Source organism: Siphateles boraxobius, unplaced genomic scaffold (assembly GCF_051911475.1).
Source record: "Siphateles boraxobius isolate OS27281-9 unplaced genomic scaffold, OSU_SipBor_1 8, whole genome shotgun sequence".
Taxonomy (NCBI): Eukaryota; Metazoa; Chordata; class Actinopteri; order Cypriniformes; family Leuciscidae; genus Siphateles; species Siphateles boraxobius.
In genome coordinates this window covers 32,976,063-32,990,559 of record NW_027509208.1, presented here as the reverse complement: position 1 = coordinate 32,990,559, position 14,497 = coordinate 32,976,063, and the positions used below count along the sequence as shown (strand labels likewise).

General features: G+C 43.1%; 12 non-coding genes and 1 pseudogene across 12 annotated transcripts; 2 read left to right on the top strand and 11 right to left on the bottom strand.

Moving 5' to 3' along the window:
- Nucleotides 1–739: 739 nt before the first annotated feature.
- LOC143730178 (U5 spliceosomal RNA) lies at nt 740–854 on the bottom strand. The gene has a single exon (XR_013200399.1). It is a non-coding gene; the product is annotated as a U5 spliceosomal RNA (small nuclear RNA).
- Nucleotides 855–2,612: 1,758 nt separating this feature from the next.
- Nucleotides 2,613–2,728, bottom strand: LOC143730264 (U5 spliceosomal RNA). The gene has a single exon (XR_013200477.1). It is a non-coding gene; the product is annotated as a U5 spliceosomal RNA (small nuclear RNA).
- A 1,762-nt stretch (nt 2,729–4,490) lies between these two features.
- Nucleotides 4,491–4,606, bottom strand: LOC143730089 (U5 spliceosomal RNA). The gene has a single exon (XR_013200318.1). It is a non-coding gene; the product is annotated as a U5 spliceosomal RNA (small nuclear RNA).
- Nucleotides 4,607–5,592: 986 nt separating this feature from the next.
- LOC143730382 (U5 spliceosomal RNA) lies at nt 5,593–5,707 on the bottom strand. The gene has a single exon (XR_013200584.1). It is a non-coding gene; the product is annotated as a U5 spliceosomal RNA (small nuclear RNA).
- Nucleotides 5,708–6,945: 1,238 nt separating this feature from the next.
- trnad-guc (transfer RNA aspartic acid (anticodon GUC)) lies at nt 6,946–7,017 on the top strand. The gene has a single exon. It is a non-coding gene; the product is annotated as a tRNA-Asp (tRNA).
- Nucleotides 7,018–7,471: 454 nt separating this feature from the next.
- Nucleotides 7,472–7,586, bottom strand: LOC143729832 (U5 spliceosomal RNA). Its single transcript, XR_013200093.1, has one exon. It is a non-coding gene; the product is annotated as a U5 spliceosomal RNA (small nuclear RNA).
- Nucleotides 7,587–8,584: 998 nt separating this feature from the next.
- Nucleotides 8,585–8,700, bottom strand: LOC143730061 (U5 spliceosomal RNA). The gene has a single exon (XR_013200293.1). It is a non-coding gene; the product is annotated as a U5 spliceosomal RNA (small nuclear RNA).
- Nucleotides 8,701–9,937: 1,237 nt separating this feature from the next.
- trnad-guc (transfer RNA aspartic acid (anticodon GUC)) lies at nt 9,938–10,009 on the top strand. Its single transcript has one exon. It is a non-coding gene; the product is annotated as a tRNA-Asp (tRNA).
- A 477-nt stretch (nt 10,010–10,486) lies between these two features.
- Nucleotides 10,487–10,561, bottom strand: LOC143729853 (U5 spliceosomal RNA; annotated as a pseudogene).
- Nucleotides 10,562–10,966: 405 nt separating this feature from the next.
- LOC143730177 (U5 spliceosomal RNA) lies at nt 10,967–11,081 on the bottom strand. The gene has a single exon (XR_013200398.1). It is a non-coding gene; the product is annotated as a U5 spliceosomal RNA (small nuclear RNA).
- A 410-nt stretch (nt 11,082–11,491) lies between these two features.
- Nucleotides 11,492–11,607, bottom strand: LOC143730269 (U5 spliceosomal RNA). The gene has a single exon (XR_013200481.1). It is a non-coding gene; the product is annotated as a U5 spliceosomal RNA (small nuclear RNA).
- A 1,762-nt stretch (nt 11,608–13,369) lies between these two features.
- Nucleotides 13,370–13,484, bottom strand: LOC143730275 (U5 spliceosomal RNA). Its single transcript, XR_013200487.1, has one exon. It is a non-coding gene; the product is annotated as a U5 spliceosomal RNA (small nuclear RNA).
- A 408-nt stretch (nt 13,485–13,892) lies between these two features.
- Nucleotides 13,893–14,008, bottom strand: LOC143730334 (U5 spliceosomal RNA). Its single transcript, XR_013200540.1, has one exon. It is a non-coding gene; the product is annotated as a U5 spliceosomal RNA (small nuclear RNA).
- Between the last annotated feature and the right edge of the window lie 489 nt (nt 14,009–14,497).

The window sequence follows — 14,497 nt, the reverse complement described above, 5'->3', positions numbered from 1 at the left end:
TGGATACCTCCATAGGACAGGGTGATTTCCTTGGCCAAAATAAAAGGCTTAAATAATAATAACTCCATTAATGGAAAGCATATCCAGTATTAAGTGACGTCTCAACGGTTGAGCATAGACAACAGTACCGTACCTCCCAGAGAAGCAACTGTGATGAACAGTCCTCGTTAGTATAGTGGACAGTATCTCCGCCTGTCACGCGGAAGACCGGGGTTCGATTAGTCTTCTTCTTTATCACGACCAAACACCTTGCATAAGCTCGGGCTTTACCGTGGAAGGTGCTGTTAAAGTCAACCTGCCATTCAAGACTCACTTGATTATGTTAAGCTAATTGCATTTGAAAGATTTTACTTTCAAGAAAGCGTTTGCAATAGGTTTGCAAAAGGTGTTTTTTGAATGTTTGGCCTGAGTCTTTTTTTTTTTTTTGGCATTTTCACTGTTCTGACCAGCGTGTTGCGTTCCGAACGCTTGGAAACAGTGAATAATGTTGCAAAACAATCGGTTCAAAGCTTTGTTTCTCCCATCACTACCCTTTTGTGATTGGTAAAACTTACATTCACACTGCTGACACAAGACTCGAAGTTGTGAACTGAGAATGTGTGGATGGTTTGACGACTACCCAGTTTCAGTCTTGGACAAACCAGCCAATTCTTTTAGCCACACTCGATCTCTGGCCCAGCCTATTGTGGTACTTTGTTACAAGCTGCCAAACGTCCTCTGTTCTTGAACAAACTAATGTAGCTCTGCTGTGAGCAGAGCATCCAAAAATATCAGAAACTCGCAAATGTTCCCCTCCACGGAAATCTTTAGTAAAAGGCGAAAGATTTATGCGTGAATGAAGAGAAACTCGAGCTGTACCCATGAGACGTTGGGACAATGTGGTCCCAAGCACATGCAACCATGCTCAGCAAGGGTAATGTCTGGCGCAGGCTCCTCCCATCCAGCTTATTTTCTTTTTAAAAAAAAACAATAATACAGCCATATCCATTAGAGGAAGGAGCAAATGTAAATAGAATCTGCCCCATCACCAAATGTCCGCAAACCCTGTCCAAGAGGATTTCCCTGAATCCGATAGTATGTCGAAGACCAGTGGTAGTATTCGCATGAGATTTTTATGAACTTCCTGGATGCTAAATGAACAAACCCTTCATCTCCTTGGATTGCGGGTGGATACCTCCATAGGACAGGGTGAGCTCCTTGGCCAAAATAAAAGGCTTAAATAATAATAACTCCATTAATGGAAAGCATATCCAGTATTAAGTGACGTCTCAACGGTTGAGCATAGACAACAGTACCGTACCGCCCAGAGAAGCAATTGGGATGACCAGTCCTCGTTAGTATAGTGGACAGTATTTCCGCCTGTCACGCGGAAGACCGGGGTTCGATTAGTCTTCTTCTTTATCACGACCAAACAACTTGCATAAGCTCAGGCTTTACCGTGGAAGGCGCTGTTAAAGTCAACCTGCCGTTCAAGACTCACTTGATTATGTTTAGCTAATTGCATTTGAAAGATTTTACTTTCAAGAAAGCGTTTGCAATAGGTTTGTAAAAGGTGTTTTTTGAATGTTTGGCCTGAGTCTTTTTTTTTGTTGCATTTTCACTGTTCTGACCAGTGTGTTGCGTTCCGAGCGCTTGGAAACAGTGAATAATGTTGCGAAACAATCGGTTCAAAGCTTTTTTTCTCCCATCACTACCCTTTTGTGCTTGGTAAAACTTACATTCACACTGCTGACACAAGACTCGAAGTTGTGAACTGGGAAAGTGTGGATGGTTTGACGTCTACCCAGTTCCAGTCTTGGACAAAACAGCCAATTCTTTTAGCCACGCTCAATCTCTGGCCCAACCTAATGTGGTACTTTGTTACGAGGTGCCAAACGTCCTCTGTTCTTGAACAAACACATGTAGCTCTGCTGTGAGCAAGACAATTCTTGGATACTTCCATAGGACAGGGTGAGCTCCTTGGCCAAAATAAAAGGTTTAAATAATAATAACTCCATTAATGGAAAGCATATCCAGTATTAAGTGACGTCTCAACGGTTGAGCATAGACAACAGTAGCACACCGCCCAGAGAAGCAACTGTGATGACCAGTCCTCGTTAGTATAGTGGACAGTATCTCCGTCTGTCACGCGGAAGACGTTCGATTCCCCGACGGGGAGTCTTCTTCTTTATCACGACCAAACACCTTGCATAAGCACGGGCTTTACCGTGGAAGGTGCTGTTAAAGTCAACCTGCCGTTCAAGACTCGCGTGATAATGTTTAGCTAATTGCATTTGAAAGATTTTACTTTCAAGAAAGCGTTTGCAATAGGTTTGTAAAAGGTGTTTTTTGAATGTTTGGCCTGAGTCTTTTTTTTTTCGTGGGATTTTCACTGTTCTGACCAGCGTGTTCCGTTCCGAACGCTTGGAAACAGTGAACAATTTTGCGAAGCAATCAGTTCAAAGCTTTGTTTCTCCCATCACTACCCTTTTGTGCTTGGTAAAACTTACATTCACACCGCTGTCTTGGACAAAACAGCAAATTCTTTTAGCCACGCTCGATCTGTGGCCCAGCCTATTGTGGTACTTTATTACAAGCTGCCAAACGTCCTCTGTTCTTGAACAAACACATGTAGCTCTGCTGTGAGCAGAGCATCCAAAAACATCAGAAACTCGCAAATGTTCCCCTCCACGGAAATCTTTAGTAAAAGGCGAAAGATTTATGCGTGAATGAAGAGAAACCCGAGCTGTACCCATGAGACGTTGGGACAATGTGGTCCCAAGCACATGCAACCATGCTCAGCAAGGGTAATGTCTGGTGCAGGCTCCTCCCATCCAGCTTATTTTCTTTTTAAAAAAAAGAATAATACAGCCATATCCATTAGAGGAAGGAGCAAATGTAAAAAGAATCTGCCCCATCACCAAATGTCCGCAAACCCTGTCCAAGAGGATGTCACTGAATCCGATAGTATGTCAAAGACCAGTGGTAGTATTCGCATGAGATTTTTATGAACTTCCTGGATGCTAAATGAACAAACCCTTCATCTCCTTGGATTGCGGGTGGATACCTCCATAGGACAGGGTGAGCTCCTTGGCCAAAATAAAAGGCTTAAATAATAATAACTCCATTAATGGAAAGCATATCCAGTATTAAGTGACTTCTCAACGGTTGAGCATAGACAACAGTACCGTACCGCCCAGAGGAGCAATTGGGATGACCAGTCCTCGTTAGTATAGTGGACAGTATCTCCGCCTGTCACGCGGAAGACCGGGGTTCGATTAGTCTTCTTCTTTATCACGACCAAACACCTTGCATAAGCTCAGGCTTTACCGTGGAAGGCGCTGTTAAAGTCAACCTGCCGTTCAAGACTCACTTGATTATGTTCAGCTAATTGCATTTGAAAGATTTTACTTTCAAGAAAGCGTTTGCAATAGGTTTGTAAAAGGTGTTTTTTGAATGTTTGGCCTGAGTCTTTTTTTTTTGTTGCATTTTCACTGTTCTGACCAGTGTGTTGCGTTCCGAACGATTGGAAACAGTGAATAATGTTGCGAAACAATCGGTTCAAAGCTTTGTTTCTCCCATCACTACCCTTTTGTGCTTGGTAAAACTTACATTCACACTGCTGACACAAGACTCGAAGTTGTGAACTGGGAAAGTGTGGATGGTTTGACGACTACCCAGTTCCAGTCTTGGACAAAACAGCCAATTCTTTTAGCCACGCTCAATCTCTGGCCCAACCTATTGTGGTACTTTGTTACAAGCTGCCAAACGTCCTCTGTTCTTGAACAAACAATGTAGCTCTGCTGTGAGCAAGACAATTCTTGGATACCTCCATAGGACAGGGTGAGCTCTTTGGCCAAAATAAAAGGTTTAAATAATAATAACTCCATTAATGGAAAGCATATCCAGTATTAAGTGACGTCTCAACGGTTGAGCATAGACAACAGTAAGACACCGCCCAGAGAAGCAACTGTGATGACCAGTCCTCGTTAGTATAGTGGACAGTATCTCCGCCTGTCACGCGGAAGACCGGGGTTCGATTCCCCGACAGGGTGTCTTCTTCTTTATCACGACCAAACACCTTGCATAAGCTCGGGCTTTACCGTGGAAGGTGCTGTTAAAGTCAACCTGCCGTTCAAGACTCGCTTGATTATTTTTAGCTAATTGCATTTGAAAGATTTTACTTTCAAGAAAGCGTTTGCAATAGGTTTGTAAAAGGTGTTTTTTGAATGTTTGGCCTGAGTCTTTTTTTTTTTTTGTGGGATTTTCACTGTTCTGACCAGCGTGTTCCGTTCCGAACGCTTGGAAACAGTGAATAATTTTGCGAAGCAATCAGTTCAAAGCTTTGTTTCTCCCATCACTACCCTTTTGTGCTTGGTAAAACTTACATTCACACCGCTGTCTTGGACAAAACAGCCAATTCTTTTAGCCACACTCGATCTGTGGCCCAGCCTATTGTGGTACTTTGTTACAAGCTGCCAAACGTCCTCTGTTCTTGAACAAACACATGTAGCTCTGCTGTGAGCAGAGCATCCAAAAATATCAGAAACTCACAAATGTTCCCCTCCACGGAAATCTTTAGTAAAAGGCGAAAGATTTATGCGTGAATGAAGAGAAACTCGAGCTGTACCCATGAGACGTTGGGACAATGTGGTCCCAAGCACATGCAACCATGCTCAGCAAGGGTAATGTCTGGTGCAGGCTCCTCCCATCCAGCTTATTTTCTTAAAAAAAAAAAATAATACAGCCATATCCATTAGAGGAAGGAGCAAATGTAAAAAGAATCTGCCCCATCACCAAATGTCCGCAAACCCTGTCCAAGAGGATGTCACTGAATCCGATAGTATGTCGAAGACCAGTGGTAGTATTCGCATGAGATTTTTATGAACTTCCTGGATGCTAAATGAACAAACCCTTCATCTCCTTGGATTGCGGGTGGATACCTCCATAGGACAGGGTGAGCTCCTTGGCCAAAATAAAAGGCTTAAATAATAATAACTCCATTAATGGAAAGCATATCCAGTATTAAGTGACGTCTCAACGGTTGGGCATAGACAACAGTACCGTACCGCCCAGAGAAGCAATTGGGATGACCAGTCCTCGTTAGTATAGTGGACAGTATCTCCGCCTGTCACGCGGAAGACCGGGGTTCGATTAGTCTTCTTCTTTATCACGACCAAACACCTTGCATAAGCTCGGGCTTTACCGTGGAAGGTGCTGTTAAAGTCAACCTGCCATTCAAGACTCGCTTGATTATTTTTAGCTAATTGCATTTGAAAAATTTTACTTTCAAGAAAGCGTTTGCAATAGGTTTGTAAAAGGTCTTTTTTGAATGTTTGGCCTGAGTCTTTTTTTTTTTTGTGGGATTTTCACTGTTCTGACCAGCGTGTTCCGTTCCGAACGCTTGGAAACAGTGAACAATTTTGCGAAGCAATCAGTTCAAAGCTTTGTTTCTCCCATCACTACCCTTTTGTGCTTGGTAAAACTTACATTCACACCGCTGTCTTGGACAAAACAGCCAATTATTTTAGCCACGCTCGATCTGTGGCCCAACCTATTGTGGTACTTTGTTACAAGCTGCCAAACGTCCTCTGTTCTTGAACAAACACATGTAGCTCTGCTGTGAGCAGAGCATCCAAAAATATCAGAACCTTGCAAATGTTCCCCTCCACGGAAATCTTTAGTAAAAGGCGAAAGATTTATGCGTGAATGAAGAGAAACTCGAGCTGTACCCATGAGACGTTGGGACAATGTGGTTCCAAGCACATGCAACCATGCTCAGCAAGGGTAATGTCTGGTGCAGGCTCCTCCCATCCAGCTTATTTTCTTTAAAAAAAAAAACAATAATACAGCCATATCCATTAGAGGAAGGAGCAAATGTAAAAAGAATCTGCCCCATCACCAAATGTCCGCAAACCCTGTCCAAGAGGATGTCACTGAATCCGATAGTATGTCGAAGACCAGTGGTAGTATTCGCATGAGATTTTTATGAACTTCCTGGATGCTAAATGAACAAACCCTTCATCTCTTTGGATTGCGGGTGGATACCTCCATAGGACAGGGTGAGCTCCTTGGCCAAAATAAAAGGCTTAAATAATAATAACTCCATTAATGGAAAGCATATCCAGTATTAAGTGACGTCTCAACGGTTGAGCATAGACAACAGTACCGTACCGCCCAGAGAAGCAATTGGGATGACCAGTCCTCGTTAGTATAATGGACAGTATCTCCGCCTGTCACGCGGAAGACCGGGTTTAGATTAGTCTTCTTCTTTATCACGACCAAACACCTTGCATAAGCTCAGGCTTTACCGTGGAAGGCGCTGTTAAAGTCAACCTGCCGTTCAAGACTCACTTGATTATGTTTAGCTAATTGCATTTGAAAGATTTTACTTTCAAGAAAGCGTTTGCAATAGGTTTGTAAAAGGTGTTTTTTGAATGTTTGGCCTGAGTCTTTTTTTTTTTGTTGCATTTTCACTGTTCTGACCAGTGTGTTGCGTTCCGAACGCTTGGAAACAGTGAATAATGTTGCGAAACAATCGGTTCAAAGCTTTGTTTCTCCCATCACTACCCTTTTGTGCTTGGTAAAACTTACATTCACACTGCTGACATAAGACTCGAAGTTGTGAACTGGGAAAGTGTGGATGGTTTGACGACTACCCAGTTCCAGTCTTGGACAAAACAGCCAATTCTTTTAGCCACGCTCAATCTCTGGCCCAACCTATTGTGGTACTTTGTTACAAGCTGCCAAACGTCCTCTGTTCTTGAACAAACACATGTAGCTCTGCTGTGAGCAAGACAATTCTTGGATACCTCCATAGGACAGGGTGAGCTCTTTGGCCAAAATAAAATGTTTAAATAATAATAACTCCATTAATGGAAAGCATATCCAGTATTAAGTGACGTCTCTACGGTTGGGCATAGACAACAGTAACACACCACCCAGAGAAGCAACTGTGATGACCAGTCCTCGTTAGTATAGTGGACAGTATCTCCGCCTGTCACGCGGAAGACCGGGGTTCGATTCCCCGACGGGGAGTCTTCTTCTTTATCACGACCAAACACCTTGCATAAGCTCGGGCTTTACCGTGGAAGGTGCTGTTAAAGTCAACCTGCCGTTCAAGACTCGCTTGATTATTTTTAGCTAATTGCATTTGAAAGATTTTACTTTCAAGAAAGCGTTTGCAATAGGTTTGTAAAAGGTGTTTTTTGAATGTTTGGCCTGAGTCTTTTTTCTTTTGTGGGATTTTCACTGTTCTGACCAGCGTGTTCCGTTCCGAACGCTTGGAAACAGTGAATAATTTTGCGAAGCAATCAGTTCAAAGCTTTGTTTCTCCCATCACTACCCTTTGGTGCTTGGTAAAACTTACATTCACACCGCTGTCTTGGACAAAACAGCCAATTCTTTTAGCCACGCTCGATCTTTGGCCCAGCCTATTGTGGTACTTTGTTACAAGCTGCCAAACGTCCTCTGTTCTTGAACAAACACATGTAGCTCTGCTGCGAGCAGAGCATCCAAAACTATAAGAAACTCGCTAATGTTCCCGTCCACGGAAATCTTTAGTAAAAGGCGAAAGATTTATGCGTGAATGAAGAAAAACTCGAGCTGTACCCATGAGACGTTGGGACAATGTGGTTCGAAGCACATGCAACCATGCTCAGCAAGGGTAATGTCTGGTGCAGGCTCCTCCCATCCAGCTTATTTTCTTTAAAAAAAAAACAATAATACAGCCATATCCATTAGAGGAAGGAGCAAATGTAAAAAGAATCTGCCCCATCACCAAATGTCTGCAAACCCTGTCCAAGAGGATGTCACTGAATCCGATAGTATGTCGAAGACCAGTGGTAGTATTCGCATGAGATTTTTATGAACTTCCTGGATGCTAAATGAACAAACCCTTCATCTCCTTGGATTGCGGGTGGATATCTCCATAGGACAGGGTGAGCTCCTTGGCCAAAATAAAAGGCTTAAATAATTATAACTCCATTAATGGAAAGCATATCCAGTATTAAGTTACGTCTCAACGGTTGAGCATAGACAACAGTAACGTACCACCCAGAGAAGGCACTGTGATGATCAGTCCTCGTTAGTATAGTGGACAGTATCTCCGCCTGTCACCCGGTAGAGCGGGGTTCAATTCCCCGACGGGGAGTCTTCTCCTTTATCATGACCAAACACCTTGCATAAGCTCAGGCTTTACCTTGGAAGGCGCTGTTAAAGTCAACCTGCCGTTCAAGACTCATTTGATTATGTTTAGCTAATTGCATTTGAAAGATTTTACTTTCAAGAAAGCGTTTGCAATAGGTTTGTAAAAGGTGTTTTTTGAATGTTTGGCCTGAGTCTTTTTTTTGTGTGGCATTTTCACTGTTCTGACCAGCGTGTTCCGTTCCGAACGCTTGGAAACAGTGAATAATTTTGCGAAGCAATCAGTTCAAAGCTTTGTTTCTCCCATCACTACCCTTTTGTGCTTGTTAAAACTTACATTAACACCGCTGTCTTGGATATAACAGCCAATTATTTTAGCCACGCTCAATCTTTGGCCCAGCCTATTGTGGTACTTTGTTACAAGCTGCCAAACGTCCTCTGTTCTTGAACAAACACATGTAGCTCTGCTGTGAGCAGAGCATCCAAAAATATCAGAAACTCTCAAATGTTCCCCTCCACGGAAATCTTTAGTAAAAGGCGAAAGATTTATGCGTGAATGAAGAGAAACTCGAGCTGTACCCATGAGACGTTGGGACAATGTGGTCCCAAGCACATGCAACCATGCTCAGCAAGGGTAATGTCTGGTGCAGGCTCCTCCCATCCAGCTTATTTTCTTTTAAAAAAAAAACAATAATACAGCCATATCGATTAGAGGAAGGAGCAAATGTAAAAAGAATCTGCCCCATCACCAAATGTCCGCAAACCCTGTCCAAGAGGATGTCACTGAATCCGATAGTATGTCGAAGACCAGTGGTAGTATTCGCATGAGATTTTTATGAACTTCCTGCATGCTAAATGAACAAACCCTTCATCTCCTTGGATTGCGGGTGGATACCTCCATAGGACAGGGTGAGCTCCTTGGCCAAAATAAAAGGCTTAAATAATAATAACTCCATTAATGGAAAGCATATCCAGTATTAAATGACGTCTTAACGGTTGAGCATAGACAACAGTACCGTACCGCCCAGAGAAGCAATTGGGATGACCAGTCCTCGTTAGTATAGTGGACAGTATCTACGCCTGTCACGCGGAAGACCGGGGTTCGATTAGTCTTCTTCTTTATCACGACCAAACACCTTGCATAAGCTCAGGCTTTACCGTGGAAGGCGCTGTTAAAGTCAACCTGCCGTTCAAGACTCACTTGATTATGTTTAGCTAATTGCATTTGAAAGATTTTACTTTCAAGAAAGCGTTTGCAATAGGTTTGTAAAAGGTGTTTTTTGAATGTTTGGCCTGAGTCTTTTTTTTTTTGTTGCATTTTCACTGTTCTGACCAGTGTGTTGCGTTCCGAACGCTTGGAAACAGTGAATAATGTTGCGAAACAATCGGTTCAAAGCTTTGTTTCTCCCATCACTACCCTTTTGTGCTTGGTAAAACTTACATTCACACTGCTGACACAAGACTCGAAGTTGTGAACTGGGAAAGTGTGGATGGTTTGACGACTACCCAGTTCCAGTCTTGGACAAAACAGCCAATTCTTTTAGCCACTCTCAATCTCTGGCCCAACCTATTGTGGTACTTTGTTACAAGCTGCCAAACGTCCTCTGTTCTTGAACAAACACATGTAGCTCTGCTGTGAGCAAGACAATTCTTGGATACCTCCATAGGACAGGGTTAGCTCTTTGGCCAAAATAAAATGTTTAAATAATAATAACTCCATTAATGGAAAGCATATCCAGTATTAAGTGACGTCTCAACGGTTGAGCATAGACAACAGTAACACACCGCCCAGAGAAGCAACTGTGATGACCAGTCCTCGTTAGTATAGTGGACAGTATCTCCGCCTGTCACGCGGAAGACCGGGGTTCGATTCCCCGACGGGGAGTCTTCTTCTTTATCACGACCAAACACCTTGCATAAGCTCGGGCTTTACCGTGGAAGGTGCTGTTAAAGTCAACCTGCCGTTCAAGACTCGCTTGATTATTTTTAGCTAATTGCATTTGAAAGATTTTACTTTCAAGAAAGCGTTTGCAATAGGTTTGTAAAAGGTGTTTTTTGAATGTTTGGCCTGAGTCTTTTTTTTTTTGTGGGATTTTCACTGTTCTGACCAGCGTGTTCCGTTCCGAACGCTTGGAAACAGTGAATAATTTTGCGAAGCAATCAGTTCAAAGCTTTGTTTCTCCCATCACTACCCTTTTGTGCTTGGTAAAACTTACATTCACACCGCTGTCTTGGACAAAACAGCCAATTCTTTTAGCCACGCTCGATCTTTGGCCCAGCCTATTGTGGTACTTTGTTACAAGCTGCCAAACGTCCTCTGTTCTTGAACAAACACATGTAGCTCTGCTGTGAGCAGAGCATCCCCTTTAATGTTCCCCTCCACGGAAATCTTTAGTAAAAGGCGAAAGATTTATGCGTGAATGAAGAGAAACTCGAGCTGTACCCATGAGACGTATGGACAATGTGGTCCCATGCACATGCAACAATGCAAGGGTAATGTCTGGTGCAGGCTCCTCCCATCCAGCTTATTTTCTTTTTTTTAAAAAACAATAATACAGCCATATCCATTAGAGGAAGGAGCAAATGTAAAAAGAATCTGCCCCATCACCAAATGTCCGCAAACCCTGTCCAAGAGGATGTCACTGAATCCGATAGTATGTCGAAGACCAGTGGTAGTATTCGCATGAGATTTTTATGAACTTCCTGGATGCTAAATGAACAAACCCTTCATCTCCTTGGATTGCGGGTGGATACTTTTAGCCACGCACGATCTGTGGCCCAGCCTATTGTGGTACTTTGTTACAAGCTGCCAAACGTCCTCTGTTCTTGAACAAACACATGTAGCTCTGCTGTGAGCAGAGCATCCAAAAATATCAGAAACTCGCAAATGTTCCCCTCCACGGAAATCTTTAGTAAAAGGCGAAAGATTTATGCGTGAATGAAGAGAAACTCGAGCTGTACCCATGAGACGTTGGGACAATGTGGTCCCAAGTACATGCAACCATGGTCAGCAAGGGTAATGTCTGGTGCAGGCTCCTCCCATCCAGCTTATTTTCTTTAAAAAAAAAAAAACAATAATACAGCCATATCCATTAGAGGAAGGAGCAAATGTAAAAAGAATCTGCCCCATCACCAAATGTCCGCAAACCCTGTCCAAGAGGATGTCACTGAATCCGATAGTATGTCGAAGACCAGTGGTAGTATTCGCATGAGATTTTTATGAACTTCCTGGATGCTAAATGAACAAAGCCTTCATCTCCTTGGATTGCGGGTGGATACTTTTAGCCACGCACGATCTGTGGCCCAGCCTATTGTGGTACTTTGTTACAAGCTGCCAAACGTCCTCTGTTCTTGAACAAACACATGTAGCTCTGCTGTGAGCAGAGCATCCAAAAATATCAGAAACTCGCAAATGTTCCCCTCCACGGAAATCTTTAGTAAAAGGCGAAAGATTTATGCGTGAATGAAGAGAAACTTGAGCTGTACCCATGAGACGTTGGGACAATGTGGTCCCAAGCACATGCAACCATGCTCAGCAAGGGTAATGTCTGGTGCAGGCTCCTCCCATCCAGCTTATTTTCTTTAAAAAAAAAACAATAATACAGCCATATCCATTAGAGGAAGGAGCAAATGTAAAAAGAATCTGCCCCATCACCAAATGTCCGCAAACCCTGTCCAAGAGGATGTCACTGAATCCGATAGTATGTCGAAGACCAGTGGTAGTATTCGCATGAGATTTTTATGAACTTCCTGGATGCTAAATGAACAAACCCTTCATCTCCTTGGATTGCGGGTGGATACCTCCATAGGACAGGGTGAGCTCCTTGGCCAAAATAAAAGGCTTAAATAATAATAACTCCATTAATGGAAAGCATATCCAGTATTAAGTGACGTCTCAACGGTTGAGCATAGACAACAGTACCGTACCGCCCAGAGAAGCAATTGGGATGACCAGTCCTCGTTAGTATAATGGACAGTATCTCCGCCTGTCACGCGGAAGACCGGGGTTCGATTAGTCTTCTTCTTTATCACGACCAAACACCTTGCATAAGCTCAGGCTTTACCGTGGAAGGCGCTGTTAAAGTCAACCTGCCGTTCAAGACTCACTTGATTATGTTTAGCTAATTGCATTTGAAAGATTTTACTTTCAAGAAAGCGTTTGCAATAGGTTTGTAAAAGGTGTTTTTTGAATGTTTGGCCTGATTTTTTTTTTTTTTGTTGCATTTTCACTGTTCTGACCAGTGTGTTGCGTTCCGAACGCTTGGAAACAGTGAATAATGTTGCGAAACAATCGGTTCAAAGCTTTGTTTCTCCCATCACTACCCTTTTGTGCTTGGTAAAACTTACATTCACACTGCTGACACAAGACTCGAAGTTGTGAACTGGGAAAGTGTGGATGGTTTGACGACTACCCAGTTCCAGTCTTGGACAAAACAGCCAATTCTTTTAGCCACGCTCAATCTCTGGCCCAACCTATTGTGGTACTTTGTTACAAGCTGCCAAACGTCCTCTGTTCTTGAACAAACACATGTAGCTCTGCTGTGAGCAAGACAATTCTTGGATACCTCCATAGGACAGGGTGAGCTCTTTGGCCAAAATAAAAGGTTTAAATAATAATAACTCCATTAATGGAAAGCATATCCAGTATTAAGTGACGTCTCAACGGTTGAGCGTAGACAACAGTAACACACCGCCCAGAGAAGCAACTGTGATGACCAGTCCTCGTTAGTAAAGTGGACAGTATCTCCGCCTGTCACGCGGAAGACCGGGGTTCGATTCCCCGACGGGGAGTCTTCTTCTTTATCACGACCAAACACCTTGCATAAGCTCGGGCTTTACCGTGGAAGGTGCTGTTAAAGTCAACCTGCCGTTCAAGACTCGCTTGATTATTTTTAGCTAATTGCATTTGAAAGATTTTACTTTCAAGAAAGCGTTTGCAATAGGTTTGTAAAAGGTGTTTTTTGAATGTTTGGCCTGAGTCTTTTTTCTTTTGTGGGATTTTCACTGTTCTGACCAGCGTGTTCCGTTCCGAACGCTTGGAAACAGTGAATAATTTTGCGAAGCAATCAGTTCAAAGCCTTGTTTCTCCCATCACTACCCTTTGGTGCTTGGTAAAACTTACATTCACACCGCTGTCTTGGACAAAACAGCCAATTCTTTTAGCCACGCTCGATCTTTGGCCCAGCCTATTGTGGTACTTTGTTACAAGCTGCCAAACGTCCTCTGTTCTTGAACAAACACATGTAGCTCTGCTGCGAGCAGAGCATCCAAAAATATCAGAAACTCGCAAATGTTCCCCTCCACGGAAATCTTTAGTAAAAGGCGAAAGATTTATGCGTGAATGAAGAGAAACTCGAGCTGTACCCATGAGACGTTGGGACAATGTGGTTTCAAGCACATGCAACCATGCTCAGCAAGGGTAATGTCTGGTGCAGGCTCCTCCCATCCAGCTTATTTTCTTTAAAAAAAAAAACAATAATACAGCCATATCCATTAGAGGAAGGAGCAAATGTAAAAAGAATCTGCCCCATCACCAAATGTCCGCAAACCCTGTCCAAGAGGATGTCACTGAATCCGATAGTATGTCGAAGACCAGTGGTAGTATTCGCATGAGATTTTTATGAACTTCCTGGATGCTAAATGAACAAACCCTTCATCTCCTTGGATTGCGGGTGGATACTTTTAGCCACGCACGATCTGTGGCCCAGCCTATTGTGGTACTTTGTTACAAGCTGCCAAACGTCCTCTGTTCTTGAACAAACACATGTAGCTCTGCTGTGAGCAGAGCATCCAAAAATATCAGAAACGCGCAAATGTTCCCCTCCACGGAAATCTTTAGTAAAAGGCGAAAGATTTATGCGTGAATGAAGAGAAACTCGAGCTGTACCCATGAGACGTTGGGACAATGTGGTCCCAAGCACATGCAACCATGCTCAGCAAGGGTAATGTCTGGAGCAGGCTCCTCCCATCCAGCTTATTTTCTTTAAAAAAAAAACAATAATACAGCCATATCCATTAGAGGAAGGAGCAAATGTAAAAAGAATCTGCCCCATCACCAAATGTCCGCAAACCCTGTCCAAGAGGATGTCACTGAATCCGATAGTATGTCGAAGACCAGTGGTAGTATTCGCATGAGATTTTTATGAACTTCCTGGATGCTAAATGAACAAACCCTTCATCTCCTTGGATTGCGGGTGGATACCTCCATAGGACAGGGTGAGCTCCTTGGCCAAAATAAAAGGCTTAAATAATAATAACTCCATTAATGGAAAGCATATCCAGTATTAAGTGACGTCTCAACGGTTGAGCATAGACAACAGTACCGTACCGCCCAGAGAAGCAATTGGGATGACCAGTCCTCGTTAGTATAATG